At 40.6% G+C, this 17,884-nt stretch overlaps 1 protein-coding gene across 4 annotated transcripts in view; it reads right to left on the reverse strand.

The window, feature by feature from the left end:
• The window catches only part of slc20a2 (solute carrier family 20 member 2), a 46,029-nt gene extending 32,183 nt beyond the window's left edge, over window positions 1-13,846 (reverse strand). Inside the window, exon 1 of one of the 4 annotated variants that reach the window (XM_005924468.3) lies at window positions 13,524-13,846. The gene's annotated coding sequence lies outside the window, so the exon portion shown is untranslated. The other 3 variants (XM_005924467.3, XM_005924470.3, XM_042220736.1) reach the window with 3 other exon arrangements.
• Window positions 13,847-17,884: the final 4,038 nt, after the last annotated feature.

The raw sequence follows: 17,884 nt of genomic DNA on the forward strand, positions 1-17,884 counted from the left end.
GACCCTTCCACCAAGACCATTTTCTGATGAGGCTTCAGTGAACACCAAATGGAGCAACTGAAGAGTCAGATACATCTGCCAGGTCCTGTGTCAAGTCTTTGCTATCTTTTGCATTTTTCATAGATTCGTCTAAAGAAATTGGAACAAATTTTGTGTTTTTGTGACTGACTGATAGTAACAGAGTACCTAAAGATACAATTTGGGTTCTTTGCCAAGTTGTCTGCTATGTATGGACACAAAAAAAGCCTGGACAACTATTACTTAGTGTGGTAGTACTGAGACTCTCAGACCAATTACCCCAAAAGTATCGAATACATTTCCTGCACTATCAGAGGAGAAAGAAACAAAATTTTCATCACAGTCTCTAATAAGGCCTCTGTTACTGTTGGATTTGGATCTGTGTTATGAAAGCTTTTGCCGCTTAATTACCTCTGGCTAACCCTCAGACAGCAATTATCTTCGATACAGTTTTAAAATGACATTCTCATGCACCTAACAAATATCCAAGCCTTTATCAATGCTAAACCGAGCTCTGGTGCAAGAGCAAACAATTGAGCCCCCCTGTGGCTTTCAATGTTGTGTAAGGCTTAGGTTTAAATACTCTTAAGGTCAGCTCTCTCTGGTTTCAGTGGAGACTATGCATGGGTTTGACACCCTTTCTGAGAAATGGCAAACCAAGTAAAGCGACTCATCCCTATTTAAGCGTCTGTATGACTGTTTTAAATAACAGCCAGACACACTGCACAGAACCTAACACTGCTCGCCCTTGTTGAGGTTTCTAAGGCATCCAAATAAGGAAATTAACTTAGATCAATAAAATCAGTGTAATTAAAGGAAATACTGACTGAATGCATAAAAAAAACATAGAAAACGTCACAATAACTTCAATAATTATACTTTCTATACTTGAAGTTCATAAATTTGGGACTTTAAAGCCAAGGACACACACAATAACCCATGTACCCAATGCACAAAAACCACCAAGGCTAAAATAGCAGCTCACAAAGGATGGAGTGCTCAGAATAATGCTTTTAGGCAAGCAGAAACTATTAGTCACCTCTGAGAATAACCCATGCACACAAGTGGGATCTTAGTAGACCAATCAAACAGTGCCACAAAGAAGGAAAAAAAAAAGAGCCAACAATTTATTACTAACAATAAGAGGGCCAGTTATTCAGGCAAGCCCTCATATCATGTGACTGACACAATTAGGCTTGGTACCTACCAACTATTTGGGGCCTTTTTTGAGGCTGCAGTCTGGCTTTTTTCACTTTCTGCCATCTGTGTCCATGTTCCTCAGTGTAGGAGTCATCTTACCCCTGACCCTTTCTCCGTTTTCCCCTCCTTGCTCCCTCCCTTCCGTACTTAGTTTTGTCCGAACAGCTCCAGTTCTTTTCCACGAATCAGCATAGGTACCCAAACGCAAAAAAACAAATCCCCTTCAGCCCTGTCCTTGCTTCCTTCTTCACTCCTGTGCCGACCCCCTGCCACCCTCTCCTCTTTTTAGATGTGGAAGCAGAACAATTTTGATCTGGCTCTGTACTCACATAGCACTGCCAGGACCTCCAGCCTACCTACTTTTTTCTTGACCGCTGAGACTGGTAATCTACTGCTGGCATGTTCTGTGGTATTAAACTGTGTTACTGGGACAAAGTGGGTGCCGGTATAAGTGAGTGCTGGAAATGTAGGGCAAAAATGGCGAAAGAGTCCAGTGAAAAATGAGACATACCAACATGATTAAATTATGTTTTGGTCCATGTTTACACCAGTGGGAATAAAGCATGTTGTCGCCTCAGTATTTTGTCTACACTAAAGCTGCCAAGTGACCCATGAAACTTCAAATGGTCTCCAAAGTGGAGATCTAAAACCTCTGGGATTGTTATGTAATGCGAAAAGACAAATATGAGGCCTTTTAAGCAAATGCTGACATAGGATTTCGTGGTCCTGAGTGCCACAGGATCCAGAACAATATTCACTATAAAGCTCTTTGCTTGGGAGGGGAGAATGATTTTTCCCTCCAATTTTGTTTACCGTTTATGTTTGAATTTCTCTTACTTCCTCTGTATCCTAATAAAAAGTATGAGAACATATGTGTAGAACACAAGCACAACAAAATGATTCACCTAACATGCTCCTATTTGTGATGTTTTTGGTAGTGCTAGCTGTTCGGGAACGTTCTATGTGGTGCTAGTGTCCCGCCAGTGGAACAGTGTGTGGTAGAAAGGTTAAAGGAGGACACTATTGGATACATAAACAGTACGTGTACGTGCAGATACTTTAAGCTGTGGGTACTTTTTTTTTTAGCAAAAGGATTATGAAAGCGCTTTGTTTTGTTTCACATTAAATCTATAGTATTTGTATATAACACGCTTCAGTGACCTTGGATGGCTGCAGCCACCGCATGTGAGGTTAAACGTAAGTATAAGACAAAGCCAGAGAGAGAGACAGAGCAAAAAGAGAATGAGAGAGAATGGCTCCTCCTAAGCTGCATCTAGTGGCCGTGCCCTCTTGCTCTTAATCCTGGCTTCCAGCACATGACACAGCTAACACTATTACAGAGTGCTTTGATTAGGCCTGCTGCTGCGCGCACGTAGTGACAGACGTAGCGGTGGCAGGGGTACGTGGGGTCTTGTACTTTGGTACCACTTTACAGGAATGCCAGGCCTCTGCGTAGATGCATGTACAGCCACACAGTGTAATTAACTACATGTCGACCCAAGCGTACACGGCTTACACACACTCGAAGAAAAGGCACGAGGCCTGACAGATTACATCTGCAAGTCAGTGAATTGGTGGATTACCCCATTGCTGTTATTCTGAAAACTGAGAGTAATGCTCAACAATGTGCAGTTAGCATTAGCCATGGGTAATGTCTTTGTCCTAAGAATGAGTTGCAGTAATGGTACTTAGACTGTTTACAACAGGGAGGGGATTTTCACATGACAACTTCAGCAGCAGGCTTTAATCGCATCAAGGGGTTTAAAAAAAAAAAACAACAACTGTATTTTTATAAACTAAGAGGAAAAAAGCTAACTGAGGACGTAACTTAAGTTTGCAGACAGGAAAACAAATGCTAAATTAGAGAAAAAAGGTCAGTCCATCATCAGTCGTGAATTTGCAGTCAGATTTATCAAAATCAGATTTCTTTATTTATGTCTGAATTTTTCGTTTTCTGTTTTTAAAATACATAAATTAAGTGTATCCTCACTAAAACCATGGCGATATATTAGTAACTGCACTGAATCTCAATTGTCTTAGTTAAGGGGAGCTGAGGACACAGCAGCTCCAGACTCAGACGTTTCTGAACTACAAATACTCTGTTTATCTCCTGGAATGATTGATGACAACAGAGACGGAACAGTCCACAGGCAGGCCGCTGCCAGTGAACAAATGCGTGCATAAACAAAATCACAATCACGAATCCAGGACTGTCAACAGAGCACTGCATGGCAGGAGATGTTGGTCTACGTTGCTACGTCTGTGAAAGAACAAATGGCTTAATCTGAAAATTACACAGTAAACACAGTGTGGCCAGTGTTATCACATATTCAAGCTGCACCGCACATTCATGGCACATGGTGTCCACACACAGACACAACGCAGTTTTCAACTTTAAGGAGGTGTGTTCAATTTTGCATTTGTGGGGCAAGCTAAGGTCACACCCAGGTGCTCAATACAAGTGTCCTAGCGTTCTGACTAAATGAAGAACCTGCAATCAAAACTGATAACAATTCTCTACACAAATGTGCAAATTATTTATCTGTCCTGATATGCGCAGCCTTGTCAGAATATTTCACACAATATTTTGATACAGCTGCCGTGCACACTCCAGGGAGCGATATTTTTGGGGGCAGCATCCTTGGAGGCTGTGTGTGACATGCGCTACTTTCTCTGTGTGTGAATGCTGTCACAGCATGCCTGGTGCTGAAGGAAAGCCGTTGTGACAAGTGGTCTGCTGGTGTTTCGGTGATGGAGGGTAGGATGGGGAGGAGGGCAGCTCTGCCTGGGTCACCTCTAATCTTGTTGGTATAACTCATTTCTTCAAGACTTTTCCATCCATGGCTCCAGATCAGAACATCATCTTGCCCAACCAGTAGGGGGTGCAATGAAGCTGAAATCCCCCATCCCCCCTCTACTCTCAGTTTTCTTGAGTAAGAGAATTTTAAATACTTTGAGTAAGTTTTTCAACTACTAGCTTCAATGGCAACTTACCATGCTTCTGAATCAGGGATTTCAGTTAAACAAAAGTCCTCTTGACTATACACTTGACTGAACAAATATAATTAGGTTATAAAATTGTCCAAGTAAGAATGCCAAAGTGCTGATAAGTCCCATTTCTGCACATTAACTGTTTAAGCAAACATCTCCCAAAAGCCAGCAGGACTCAAAAAGAGGGCTTTAAAGGAGCTGATCTCACAGCCATGCTTTGATGTGTTTGCAAGTTTAACTCTGACATTCAGACATTTGTATCAGTGGTCTATTCCTTGAAAAGTTGCCTACCAGCTTTTAGGAAAAAAAATATAACCCTGTCTTTTATCAAAATCAAATATTCTTAAGCTCAAAATGTACTTCAAAACTCCTGAACTTAAGCTCAATAAGACACGAGTCTATTGCGCAAGTTCAAATTATATTAGAGCTAAAGATGTGAAAAAACTTTGTTTTACAGGTTTTACAGATTATACACGGCCCTAGACACCTAGTAAACATTTTATAATATCATATACAGTATTCTGAAAGATGCCGTGTTTATGTGTACAGATTATGTAGACAGGTTTGTTGACTACAGTTCAGACTGGAGCTGGGTAAGCCTTCTAAGTAGGCTGCTGGCCATAGCGGTTACTTGCTGTATACCCAGGGCAGGGCTGTTAATGTGATAAACATTATGAAGATGTCATCACCTGTTCAGTATAGGGAACCCTCCGAGTTGTTCAATCACATTTAATCCTAACCTCCTGTAGTTTACTGCAGCGGTCCCCAACCCCCGGGCCTTGGACCAGTACCGGTCCTTGAGTCGTTTGGTACCGGGCCGCGAGAGTTGAGGCTCGGGTGTGAAATGTATGGTTTTCACGGTTTTTATCGGTTTTCAGCGTTATTTTGTTATCGTTTATTGTTAACTCGGTTTTCCTGGGTCTTTTCACGTGTGTTATGAATAAATCTTTTTTTTTCGGTACCGGTACTAGTTTTATTTTGTTGTATTTATCCGCGACACCTTAAAGGCCGGTCCGTGAAAATATTGTCGGGCATAAACCGGTCCGTGGCGCAAAAAAGGTTGGAGACCGCTGGTTTACTGGACTGATATCAGGTTTACTTCACAATAGGAGTGTATTCTGTGCCCACACTCTGTTCCAAAATTATCTCGTTTCTGTCACACATCTAAAGAAGACCCAATTATACAACTAACCATTATTAAAAATAACAGACTTGTATTAGACCAACAATCATATCCTCCACTCCGTTTGAATACTCTGATTAATTCGTCCGTAAAGTGTACAAAATGCCACCTAACATTGTAATAGGTAGTCTCAGCTTGTGAGAGCTTAATGGTATGATTCAGTGAAATTATATGTGATCACAACAGTACTCCCTCGGTACTATTTTAGACTTAAAAATTATGCATATGGCAGTAAATTGGTGCTTACCGTGGAACAAATCATTGAGTAAAATGACTGGATAAAAATATGATTAAAATTTGGGATTTGTTGATAATTTTTGTCAATACTAGAGTTGCAACATGCAGCTTGAGATTCCAGTTAACTCACACAAATTCTCATTGTTTTCTATACTGTACCAGTTCTTGGCATGAGCAAACACAGGAAATTTTGCATTTACCATCACGTGAATTAAATGCAAAACATAAACGGGAATCACAAGATGACAGCAAATCTTAATGGTACAATGTGCAAAATATCATTAATAGATGTCAGTTGACTGATCGGAATCAACTGAGTTCTATTTTCTAACATCTTACAATTCAAGTGCATAATTAGAATAAACAACTCTGGTCACCATTCATCTCAGTGTGACCGTCAGTCTGCTGTTTACCTCAGCTGTTTACCTCAGCTGTAAATATGCTAGGCGTACAGGTCTATTTATGCTGGAGGAGGCTGCAAAACCTTATGAAAGGAGCCCAATACGAGTCAATGAAGTTTACTTCTGTCCGATGACAATGATACCAAGGTGAACTGTGGAAGTTATCCTGAACTTTTGTGTCCATCTGCCTTTTTTCCCCCTTTAAGCTACTGTTAGCTATTGTTAGCTACTGTTAGCTATTGTTAGCTACTGTTAGCTACTGTTAGCTATTGTTAGCTACTGTTAGCTACTGTTAGCTGGCATTAGTGAAACTTTCTTTGAAGTTGATTCAACATCATTTGATTTCATCTTCATTGCGAATCTAATCAAACTGTTTATCAGAGGGAAAGTGTGATTGTTAGGACACTTGACCCTAACATTAGCTGGCATGATGTTAGTTTATAACCAGCTGTTTGTGTTTAGCTGGCTGTCAGCTATCGAGAGAGAGGAGGGTCACATCTTATCTGCTGACAATAAGTAATTACAAAAATATCGGGAATAAATAAGTATGTTTATGCATGTTTTCATGTATTAGAGCCTTGGCTTCAGTTCAGGAAATGAGGCTAGAGGTGAGAAAGAAGAGAATGAAGTGGACATGAGGTAAAAGAGAGAGCAGTGGAGGAGGAGAATGACATAATGAGAAACACAAATCTTTTGTACAAATATTACAGTCATATATAGTTTGAAAGATTGATTTTTGAGATTTAAATTTATAGTAACTCATAAGGTACTACTTATGTGGCCGGTCTCTAGCCACGTACATAAAGCCCCATTTGGCGCTTTACCATGGCTACTGTATTCAAGATAGCAACATGGTAGCTTCCAAACCAATGCCCCATGTATTGTTAATGGATTAGTTCTAAGCTTATGAGAATCCAGCTATTAAATGTAAATATTGAATCTAATATTGCTGTCTGTGAAAGACAGCAATGTTAGCACAGAAAGAAAGAAATGATGAAGCATCTATTAAGACATCACATTCAATACCACAACCTATCCAAGTGGCACTGAAGTTGAGAAATGACACTGAACAACAAACAGACTTAGATTCTGAAAGGTTTTTTAAGTAAGCAGCAGAACTGATCAATCACCTTATATCTTTACATCTTCCCAACAAGAACGTTGGATGTGTGTCAACCAACAATTCATGTGTTTATTTCCAGCGTGCCCAGTGACATGTGCAAACGCTGTCTGACAAATTACAACTTTGTGGCAACAGTCTCAACCTGTTCCGACCACATACCTTTACTTCAGTCTTCTACTGAAGACATTCAATTGGCCATCAAGTCATGTCCTACCTAGCTTATCCCCATCCCACAAAGTGGCCTCTGGATAGATACCACTGGACTATGACGACTGCCCCCACCTTCTAACCTCACGGCTTCCTGAGGTGTCACGTATCCACCACTTGCTCTTGCACTTGCTGGAGGCAGCAGGGAGGAGGAATGATTTGGCTAGAAATAGCCGTGTCACATGAGCGTATGCAGTAACCAGTCTGCCAGCTGCTCAACCTTACATGGAGCCCTGCCTCATTCGTACAGTCAAATACAAATAAGTGGCAACATTATAGACACAACAGCAATAACCAGGACATGTACACGTTTCTCATTCATATCTGAGACCTCTTACACATTTCGCCACACAGCAGAGTAAAATGGAGAAAACTGCGATACGCTACCATAAGAGGTGACCTGTTTAAATCAAATACAAGCTGCAATAAAATATAAATTATTTAAAATAAAATTGTGCAACCAACATAAATCTGCCAATTCTCAATAATTTTACCCAATTTGTCACAGACACATTACCCCAAAATAACAAAAATAGATTTCCCTAAGCGCTGTGCCAACAAACATTTTCCAAAATTTCAAACTGGCCTCCGGGCTTAGTGGCGAAATGATTTCACATTAATGTCAAGCAAGCCCCACTGTGCTCCTGAGAAACATACATGAGCGAAAAGAAGAGAAAAATGCATACTTTCCATAAATAGAACCGCAAGGCCTCACAGTTTAGCAGTAAGCCTGTCATGCTATGCCATTAGCATAGTTAACACAAGGCCAACATCCGAACAAGAGAAGCTCTGTGTGACGCCGCTTTGATACAGACCCTGCCGCTTACAGAAGGCCACCAGAAAGACTACAAAACCGCTCTTATGGGCAGAGTGGAGTGCACAAACAGGGCCAAAAAAGCACACAACAGGACTGAGAAAATGATACAGCTATCGTAAAATACCAGAGTGTAATATATGGCTAATTGTTTTGTTGTTTGATGGAATGGCTTACATTTCTCATGGGAAGAATCTAAAGGTTCAGGAGGCAATAACTTCTTGTAAGCACCACCCTTAACAATTTAAACGAGAGATTCCAGCTTTAAAGAAACCAAAACAGGAAAACTAACAGGAAGCCTACGGCTGGCAGCACGATTAAAGAAGTGAGTCAGTAAATGCTGATATTTGTGAAGAAGACCGAGGAAACCTTCAAAAATACCACAATCGTCGTGTTACGAGTTCTCGGAAAAAAAATTTCAGCATTAAGAGCTATTAAGGTTAACTTATGGTTTCTAAGAATGAAGGTCTACATGACAGCAGTAAAGGCGGATAGATGAGCATTATGGCTCTAAACTTGGCAGGAGACAGAAGTTCCCTGAAACCAGCTGCATACATATACATGTGTACTAGCCACAAATATTTAAACGTATAATTGCAGCCTCAAGTATTTTGCGTCCTGATAGTTAAAATCTGGTTAAGTACTGAGGTAAAACCGAACTGATGGTTGTAAAATAGTCCAAGAGCTGAAATGGTTTGGGTTATTATCCCAAGCTTTAATGGCCCCCTGACCCTAAGGCACAGCTTAAATTAAACAATTTAAAAAAAACAAGTTTGAAGTTTGCTCGATCTGTTTTTGTCTTCTTTCTCTATCACTGATAGCTAGCAGATTCCCCAAAGTGTGTTTTCCTCTGTGTCCTCTTAAAACACTTGCATGCAAACCTTTCCGTTATCTTCTGTCCTACGCATGTTATGACCTTAGCTAAAAAAATAAGAAGACACGTGATTGATGATATGCTTAACCAGGTTTTCAGCAATAACATGGATTAAGCAATACTGGCATAAGCAGACATGTAGCGCACGCATACACACACACACACACACACACACAGCATGAAGATTCTCGCTCTTTCAGTGGTATCATGTGATGTTGCCATGGCGAAGGAGGGTTCAGACATAACAGGGTGATTGTGCTCGGAGGGCGAGGTGGGCTGATCAGAAAGACAGACTGTTCTCTGACTGTGAAGCTGCCAGCCCCGGTGCCAACTGCCCTTCTGCCCACAGCGACGCAGACACACCCACTGGCAGAAGGGCCGGACTGCACGGTGGGCAGCCATCGCTGAAAGGAGGCGAGCACCTTTTCCTATCATTGTCTTTTATTCCAGGTCATGTTGACACACAAGGTCAAACTAATTTAGTCTTTTTATGTAAGAAAATCCAAATTAACTTTATTTTATTCTAGTAATAAGAAATTATAATTCCCAAAAATTTGGGTTAGATTATTTGTTTAAGAATTTTAATTTAAAGTTGTTTCCTTTGTCTTCTTTGACATCATCATAAAATAATAAAAACTGCTTGGTTTCAGGCTGCTATTAACAATGTGCCACTGGAGGCCCTGCAAAATTCTGATTCACTATTCTCTGCAATACATATGAGCAAAAACATTTATTGGGAAAATAACCTTCAGATTAATTAATAATAAAAAAATATATTTTGCTTTAGTTGTACTCCAGCTGTAATATTGCTAATCATAGGGTGAGGTTCTTGGAAACACTCCTTATGACATTTTGTCAACCAGAGGACACTGACGAGTCTTAAAATGTCCCAGTTAAGACATTTATTGTTATTTAGTAGATGTTTTTCCACAAAGTAATTGTTAATGACATGTAAAATATGAGGATTTTGCTATTCTGAACACTTAAAAGTAACTGTTAGAGCTGAAACAAGCTGTCAGCACAACAGTGACAACTCTGCAGCAATTTGTATATTAACCAAGATCATTGTGCATCTCAAAAGCAGTCACTATTTCAACAAGATAAGACTTCACCTAAAATTTTTTAAAAACCCCACTTGATTCAAATTTTGTGCTTATCCCCTTCAAAAATGCCTCCTTGTGCAGCCCTGCATAACTATCAGAGCTGCCACGACACTTAAATCATTCCCTCTAGGGTCACTGTTGACCTCAAATATGTACATAAAACAAAATCTCAAATGTTGTGTCACTCTGACCCAAATTTTATATAAAATGTCATCATTAGTGACAAGAATTGGGTCACCAGTTGGTGGCCAAACATTAGTAGAAGGATACTCAAAGTATCCAAGGTAAAAGAACACACAAGTCTTTTTCTACTGCGAATGTATCCACCAGGGTTGGACTGTCAGTACCGATTAACCTGTGACGCACTGAGGCATCGGACAGAGAACATTCAGTCCAAACAGCCTTAACTTTATCACATACCATTAGGCTTTTTTTGGCACAATTCCTCTGCTTTGGCTTCCTTTGACGGCACCTAGCTTCCCCAATGAAATGAAATGATTAGAAATGTTGTTTTGACACAGTTTATTCACATCCTGTGAATATCCCTGCAAGTGGGCAGAGTGGGACTTCAAGTGAGCGAAACAAAAAACAATCTAACAAAAAAATCTCAGAGTTTTATCACACCTTCAATCAAAACACATGAAGGTCTCCTCCATGAAGAGAGACTATAATATGAAGTGCTGTAGCCTGCCTGCTGACAGAAAATATTTTTGTGTAATCGCGAGAGGCCTCAGGGGAAAATAACATTGAACCGGAACTAAAAGCAAAGTCGCAGAGGGCAAAAAGTTCTTAGAAACGACAAACTGTACTTTAAAAGTACAGCCACGAAAACCAGTCTGCTCACTCAGTGTACTGTTGAACATGAAAACATTACGCAATGTACACATACCTCTTCCATGCATAAAAACTCGGCTCACCCCCCGCCCTCCTCCACTGATGGCTAATTTCCACACAAAAGTTCTACTAAACAAGGTTTAGCTGCAAAGCTTAAATATGAGGTGCTCGGTGTCTGTCATGGAGCATTTGGTTAACCATTAGAAGAGAGACTATTGAGCATGTGGTCCAGGCTGTGGTTGCACCCTGTCGCCACGGAACTGGCAATTTAGTGTGAATCATTTTGGTTTGATTGTTTTTTTTTCTCTCAAAAAAGATTACACTCACAAAAGGCAGGTCAAAGTACAGTCAAACATAAACACAGTGGACTGTAATGTTTCCGTGAACGCACCTTAACTCAACTAGATAGTGGTGGAACTCTTTAATAAAAGCTTTGTCAAAAGAAGTCCAACCACACTAACATGTTTTCTTCTCTCCAAAGCTGTCAAGTAAATAAGTACAACAAAAAAATTAAATGTTCCCTGTGTCAGTAAATCAGACTGCTTTAAAGCAGCAGATTACCCACAGCCGAAGGTGTAAGGACTTTACGTTTTAAAATCCCTGCATAACTGCGTGAAAGCCAGTGAGCCCAGCTTAGGTAGACTGGCTACTGTTCATGTTATTAAAAAACTTAATCCAAGACACAAAAATGGCCGGATGGTGTAAAGAGAAGCAAACAAATTCTACTACCATTTCATTATTACCACATGGGTGCAAACGCCCTGAACAGCAAGTACCAAGCCAAACCGTTACCTAACACCCTTCCCTGCTCTGTACCATATTTGTTAGCATTCTCCACCCTGTAGTTAAGAAAAACATATAAATAAATAAATAAATAACGTTAGCTCACTCCAGGGACATTTAGGTTGGTTGTGCTTTTGTTTACAAACAGGATAAAAGTGTAGAAAGACAGGGAGGTCATTAATCTGCGTATCTTATCATTCTGCACTTCCATATCTGTCTTAATGCCGATAAAGCTAGAATAGACATAGCATCAGAGCATTTTATTCTCCCAGGTTATAACCCCTGCTGTGCGAAGCACTGATCTAATATTTTATTACCAAAAACATATATGAGAAAAAGCAGAGAATGGAAAACACGTAAGGTAGTGACAGACCCTGATATTTTTGCCCCTTTCTCACCACTGCTTATCATAGCACGCAGACTAATGATTAACTAGAAAACTGCATCATGGGTCCATAAGTAATATGTGACTTCCACTTCCTATGCAAGCAGTAGCAACAGATATCATTAACGTAGTGAAATATTGTTAAAGAAGACAAGAGGACAACTGGATTTGCCTAGAATATGACAATCAGCACTTTTTATTAACTATGAAAATAGCTAAGTGCATACACTTTGGTGCCCAACTTAAGGTACTTGAAATTTACTTGTATTTGTTTTCACATACACTTAAAATAGTTCCCTTAAAAAAAAAAAAAAACGAGCCTAGCCAAAATATATTACCAGGGACTTTTTATTTGGCACTCCTACCTCTGAGTATTTGCATAATGTTTGCTTACTATCTTACTTTCACTTGCGTGACATTTCAGTAATTTTGTGATGGCGTATTTTTACACTGTGATATTTTTGTTCTGAGTAAGCAGTCTGTAGCGTTTTGCCCAGTTCATTCTGTTATTCTTCCCACAGCCCTGTGATATTTCTCTTTGGAAAATAGTCATCATGGTGACAATGAGGCTTGCCTTGAGCTACAGAGCTTGCCATCACAGATTCATTTCTGCTCGTGAATAACAGGATCTGCTTTATTTGCTTGTGCTGCCCGACTCACTCGCCTGATGTTCCACTCAATAATCGTTCTGTCAACAAACCGGAGAAGCGACCCGATGCACTTTTGAGAGGTGCAGGACAGACTACTACTACTCTCAACTGATTAATATTATAGGTCAAAGGGGGCGGTAGTACGCATGCCCAGTGGAGACCACCGTTGTCCTCAGCGTTTGGTCTGCTCACGAAAAGCCCTGAGAGAAATGCGCGCGTGTGATTAACAACTAAATGATTTATTAGGCACTGAAAGCAGCTCTCAAATTCAAGCCATGGCCGGCTACGGTGGTTCAGAGCGGACAGTGAATAAGAGCTGGTGACTCTCAGATGTGGAGTCACACACACGTGTAGCTTCATTCACTGGTTTTGTCGCGTGCGATCAGCAGCAACAACAGGAACGAGCGCACAGAAATAAAACAAAAATGTTGCCACTCACGGTAAAATGTGACGTTCACGGCGCTGTCCGTCAACGTAACAGGAGTACAATTCGGAATCACCGTAGCGTGCCCGTGAGCTGCTGCAGCCCATTTTAATGTACACACATGCCTCTTTGCCGCTATATTGCTACTTACCAGGCCTCTTCTTCCTTAAACGCAGCCCGCGGGGACGCAGACCACAACAAACGCGCAGGGAAAGTGGCGAAACGAGACACGAGTCCCGTGGAAGAGGAAAAGGCACATGTGCAGCGGTTTTTTTTAATGGGCAAAATGTACTTACCAACGAAATAGGACACCGCAAGAGGAGGGGGGAACGCGCCGCTCCTCTTCGCCTCCACGCCTCTGTCTCTGTCTGAATTTTTCCCACAGCGATCTTCGTGGGTTGCGTCGAAAATTTTCAGATTCCTGCACTCGCTGTCGTCCCCCCCCTGGACTGGTTGCCTTCCAGTCGTTCGACTCATGCGACTGTGTTGCCCTGAATGTCGCCTGCCGCTCTCATCCGGGCGTTTAGGGATTGAGCCGTCGACTCAGTACCGCTCAGGATGACAGCTTTTAGATGAAGGAGGGGGAATAACGTGAGACAGGGAAGGAAAGGGAGAGAGAGAGAGTGGTGGTCAGTCTAGTGGTGGTACCATATGAGGGGTGAGAGGGGGAATTACAACAATACGATTAATATGCGCATAATTTGCATCTCTAAATGTGGTTTAATTTTTTTTATTCAGAAGATATCCGAGTGATCATCCAATCGCATTCATTTTTTATTTTATTTTTTTAATTAACATTTTCAACGAGTGTATGAACTTTGCTTTAAATCAGTGTTTGCTCATTGCCCTCTTGAGATAAATGCCAGGAGGCCCATCGAATAATACCCGTTCAATGCATTTTTCCTGGTAAGGATGACACAACCAACAACCGGTCACGCTGAACTGAGTGTACCCTCAGATCGAGTTAAGAGCAAACACACTGTCCTGTTCAATCCCTGGATTGGTTTTTATGGTCGGGACTGAACGGATGAGTGCGAGCTCCTCGGTAGAAAATCGATTAATTGGCCACAGCGTTCATTGACCTCACTCTTATCCTGTGCCTTAGAGGTGAAATGCGGGCTGTTTGGTTTCAGGGGTGGATGGTAATGTTTAATCCGTCCACATATTGTCATTTATAATGACTGTAGCCACGTGCGCAAGGCATAAATGTGTTACATAACCGGCCGAGCCAGTCAACAACAGTGGGTGGAAGGGGGGGGGGGTGTCGTTTGGAGGGTAATTAAACCTCAATTCAGGGATTTCTTAGACACATGGATATATTGAATATTTAGAAAATTGAAAAAAGAAACTCCTCCCAATTTGATCTCTTGCACCACACCTTCCCAGTTTATACCTTTGAAGAGTGCCTTCAAGGTTTTATAAAATCACACTCTGAATTTCCAAAATCCCTGTAGCCATGATGTCTGAGTAGCGGTGTGCATAATCTGAGAAATAATTTCTCTTTTCATTTATACAAATGCTGGCTCTTGCTGAAACATGCTTCTGCTTCATTCAACCTCTGTTGGGAAGGGACAACTGACTCTACCTTCTCTTCATTTTCACCCACACCTTGTTATGTCAGCGTTATTATTCCACCCATCTCATCTTAACCCCATATTAACTATGACAACCTACACAACACCACAGCCTGACAGACAAAACCAAAGCTTACTGGCCAGATCCTCCCATAGATACTCCTAAGGACACACAAAATGGGCTTTTCCTGTTTTCATCCTTTGAATTATATAAGGTCTCAGGGCAGCTTCACGGAAATGATAACACTTTTTTTAATGCCTATTATTAAACATTAGCATACACCCATTTATTACTGCCAATATAGACTATAATACTCAACACAAGATAGAGATTAGATCAGATTAGACAGATTACAGTTGTCATAAATGAAACATTGTGGTCAATGTGATGAAAAGGTCATAGCACTGGATGGTGCTTTATAGGATAAAGCAAGTTATCTCATGTCTCACCAACATTTTACTGTAAAATTTTAAACATTTTTGTTATTATCCCTAGCATCCCTATTATATGGTGGTACTGTGGTTTGCAGTGTCACCTTACAGCAAAAAGCTCCTGTGTTTGACTCCAGACAGGGGCCTTTATGTGTGGAGTCTGCATGCTCTCCTTGTGTCTGAGTGGGCTTCTTCTGGATACTCTAGCTACCTCCCACCATCCAAAGACACGTATGATTGGTTAGCTGACTATTCTAAATTGGTTGTAGGCATGAATGTCTGTCTCTCTCCATTACCCCTGCAACAGACTGGTGACCTGCTCAGGGTGTACCCACCATGACCTTGAACAGAAGACAAAGAAATTAATGGATTAATTTATATATTATATTATATTATATTATATTATATTATATATATATTTTTTAACATTCTATGACATTCTAGTTAGATTTTTTAAACTTATGGAACACCATCTTTTTTCTTCTTAATAAGCCACTTTCTTTTACCATATTTTATTTTAGTGAGTTATTCTATTTTATTTTATCTAATCACAGCAATTTACCAGCTTAGGGGCAATTAAAATATATTTTATCTTTTAAAATGGAGTTCGTACTTCTTTTATGCATTGGATTAAGTTGTGTTTAACCTGAGTCATCCCAGTGAATGATACCCATGTCTTGAGCCTTTGAACAAAGCAACTTTAATGTTGGGGTTCTTTTCTTCATTTGGGTTCACGCCACAACTTGTCATCCTAATAAAAATCAGTCATCCTCTTGTGCGTCAGCTGTGCTGTCTATTTTTTTAACAGTCACATATCAAATATAATGTCTACATCAGAGTAATATGATAATTGAACCTTTTTGTTTAAGTTATATTTGGTTAACAACCAAACAGTCTCAGTTATTGAAGTAAAAAGAATATAATAGCAAACTTCAGGATTCGCAAACAGATCATGTACGTAAAAGCCAGCGATGAAACCACAGCTTAGCGTTTGTCACACTGGATATTGTGCACATTCTCACAAGTCTCATGTCCAGGCAGGCTTGGTTGGGTGTGGTGTTTACCACATTGTCTGAATTCATTCCCACCACTCGCACAAACCTTTATGCTAAAAATGCGTCATGCGTTGTGTAATATTCATGTTTTCTCCAAATAAACAACCTGTTTTCGTAATATTAACAGCCATACTGATCAGTGTGACTCAAGACTGCACGTCATACATACAGCTATCTTTTGTTATAAGCCAGGACTTCCCAAAGTGTGGGGCCCGCCCCCTGGGGGGGGGGCAGAGCCGTCGCGGGGGGGGCGCAGAACCATTGCGGGGGTGAAAAGGGAAAAAAAACAACGCTTGGACACTGCTAGCACGGGAAGGCCACACAAACGCAAAGCAGGAGATAAAGCATAGCTGAATATGTTTCCAAACCAACTTCATTCTAAGCCAAAGACTAGAAAATATGGTGAAGCATATCTTCCCTTTGGCTTCACCTGCACAAGTGCCAAGGTAGGTCTCCCCTGCATAATTGGTTTTCCCTTTGTTGGGAGCAGCGCTGGGCTCTTCAAGTCACGGACAAACAGTGTCCGACATTCTTGATTTTTAGTTCACAAACACTTGTTGTAATGACTAACTACTCCTGACATTTTGGAGATGTTAGCTCTTTATACAGTAAAGTTACAGCGGGATACAAATAATATCAGGCTGATACTGCCACGATTTGTTCCCTCTGTCTAAATCACGGACAAACAGTATCCCACAGCTGTTTATGTTGTTAAACCCATTTTGCACAGAGAGGCATTTTTTGAATGAGCAATGTTGAATATTATTACACAGGGGGGAAAAAAACTACATGTAAAATAATTACACCTTGAGGCCTCTGCCTTTGTAAATAGAGGGACATTAACTGCGTGTGTATATGTAAGCATGTAAAACCTGAAGATAGTCAGATTAACAGTATTTTGTCTCTATCTGCCATTCTGCAATTCATCTCACGTAAACAATAACGTGGCGCACAGCTGACGTGAAAAAAGGCACATAAATAGTGATTATTTGCAATCGCCATAATGACTATATGGGTTACTCGTCTTTCCTCTTGCTCCTCCTTGTCCTTGTCGTCCTCTTCATCCTACTTCTTCACCTCCACGTCCTCTTCCTCGGCCTCCTCTACTTCTCACTCTTTCTGCTCCCTCCATTGTACTCCGCACACACAGCTTACCTGTATTATAGTGCTTAGGCTGATTGCAAAGTGAACTAATTATCTAAAAAAGTTTTCACATGTGAAAGTGTGCCAGACAGTTGGCAAATTAGTGTTAATGATAGCCATACATGTGTATACTTTTGCTAGGAGTGTGTTGGAAATTTGGTAATTGAGTGTTGTGCAGTGAATTGTGCCTACAGTTTTGCAAAGTGTGTGTTACAAAATTGCAAACTGAGTGCAAAGCAGTTTTTGTGCTTTTAGTTTTGCAAACTCAGTGAGTGGTTTTGCTATAAGTCTGAATAGTTTTAGAGATTGTGCTACAGGAATCACAGTTAGGGTTTAAGCATTCAGAAAAAACTGTAATATAGCAGATATTTGCTGCCATCTAGCGGAAAAACAGGACATATTTCACTGACGATGGCTATTACAAAAAGTTGATTCAGTTGGCTATGTTGTGTC

This window comes from Haplochromis burtoni, unplaced genomic scaffold (genome assembly GCF_018398535.1).
Source record: "Haplochromis burtoni strain Fernald_Lab_line unplaced genomic scaffold, NCSU_Asbu1 Contig_54, whole genome shotgun sequence".
In the NCBI taxonomy this organism is placed as follows: Eukaryota; Metazoa; Chordata; class Actinopteri; order Cichliformes; family Cichlidae; genus Haplochromis; species Haplochromis burtoni.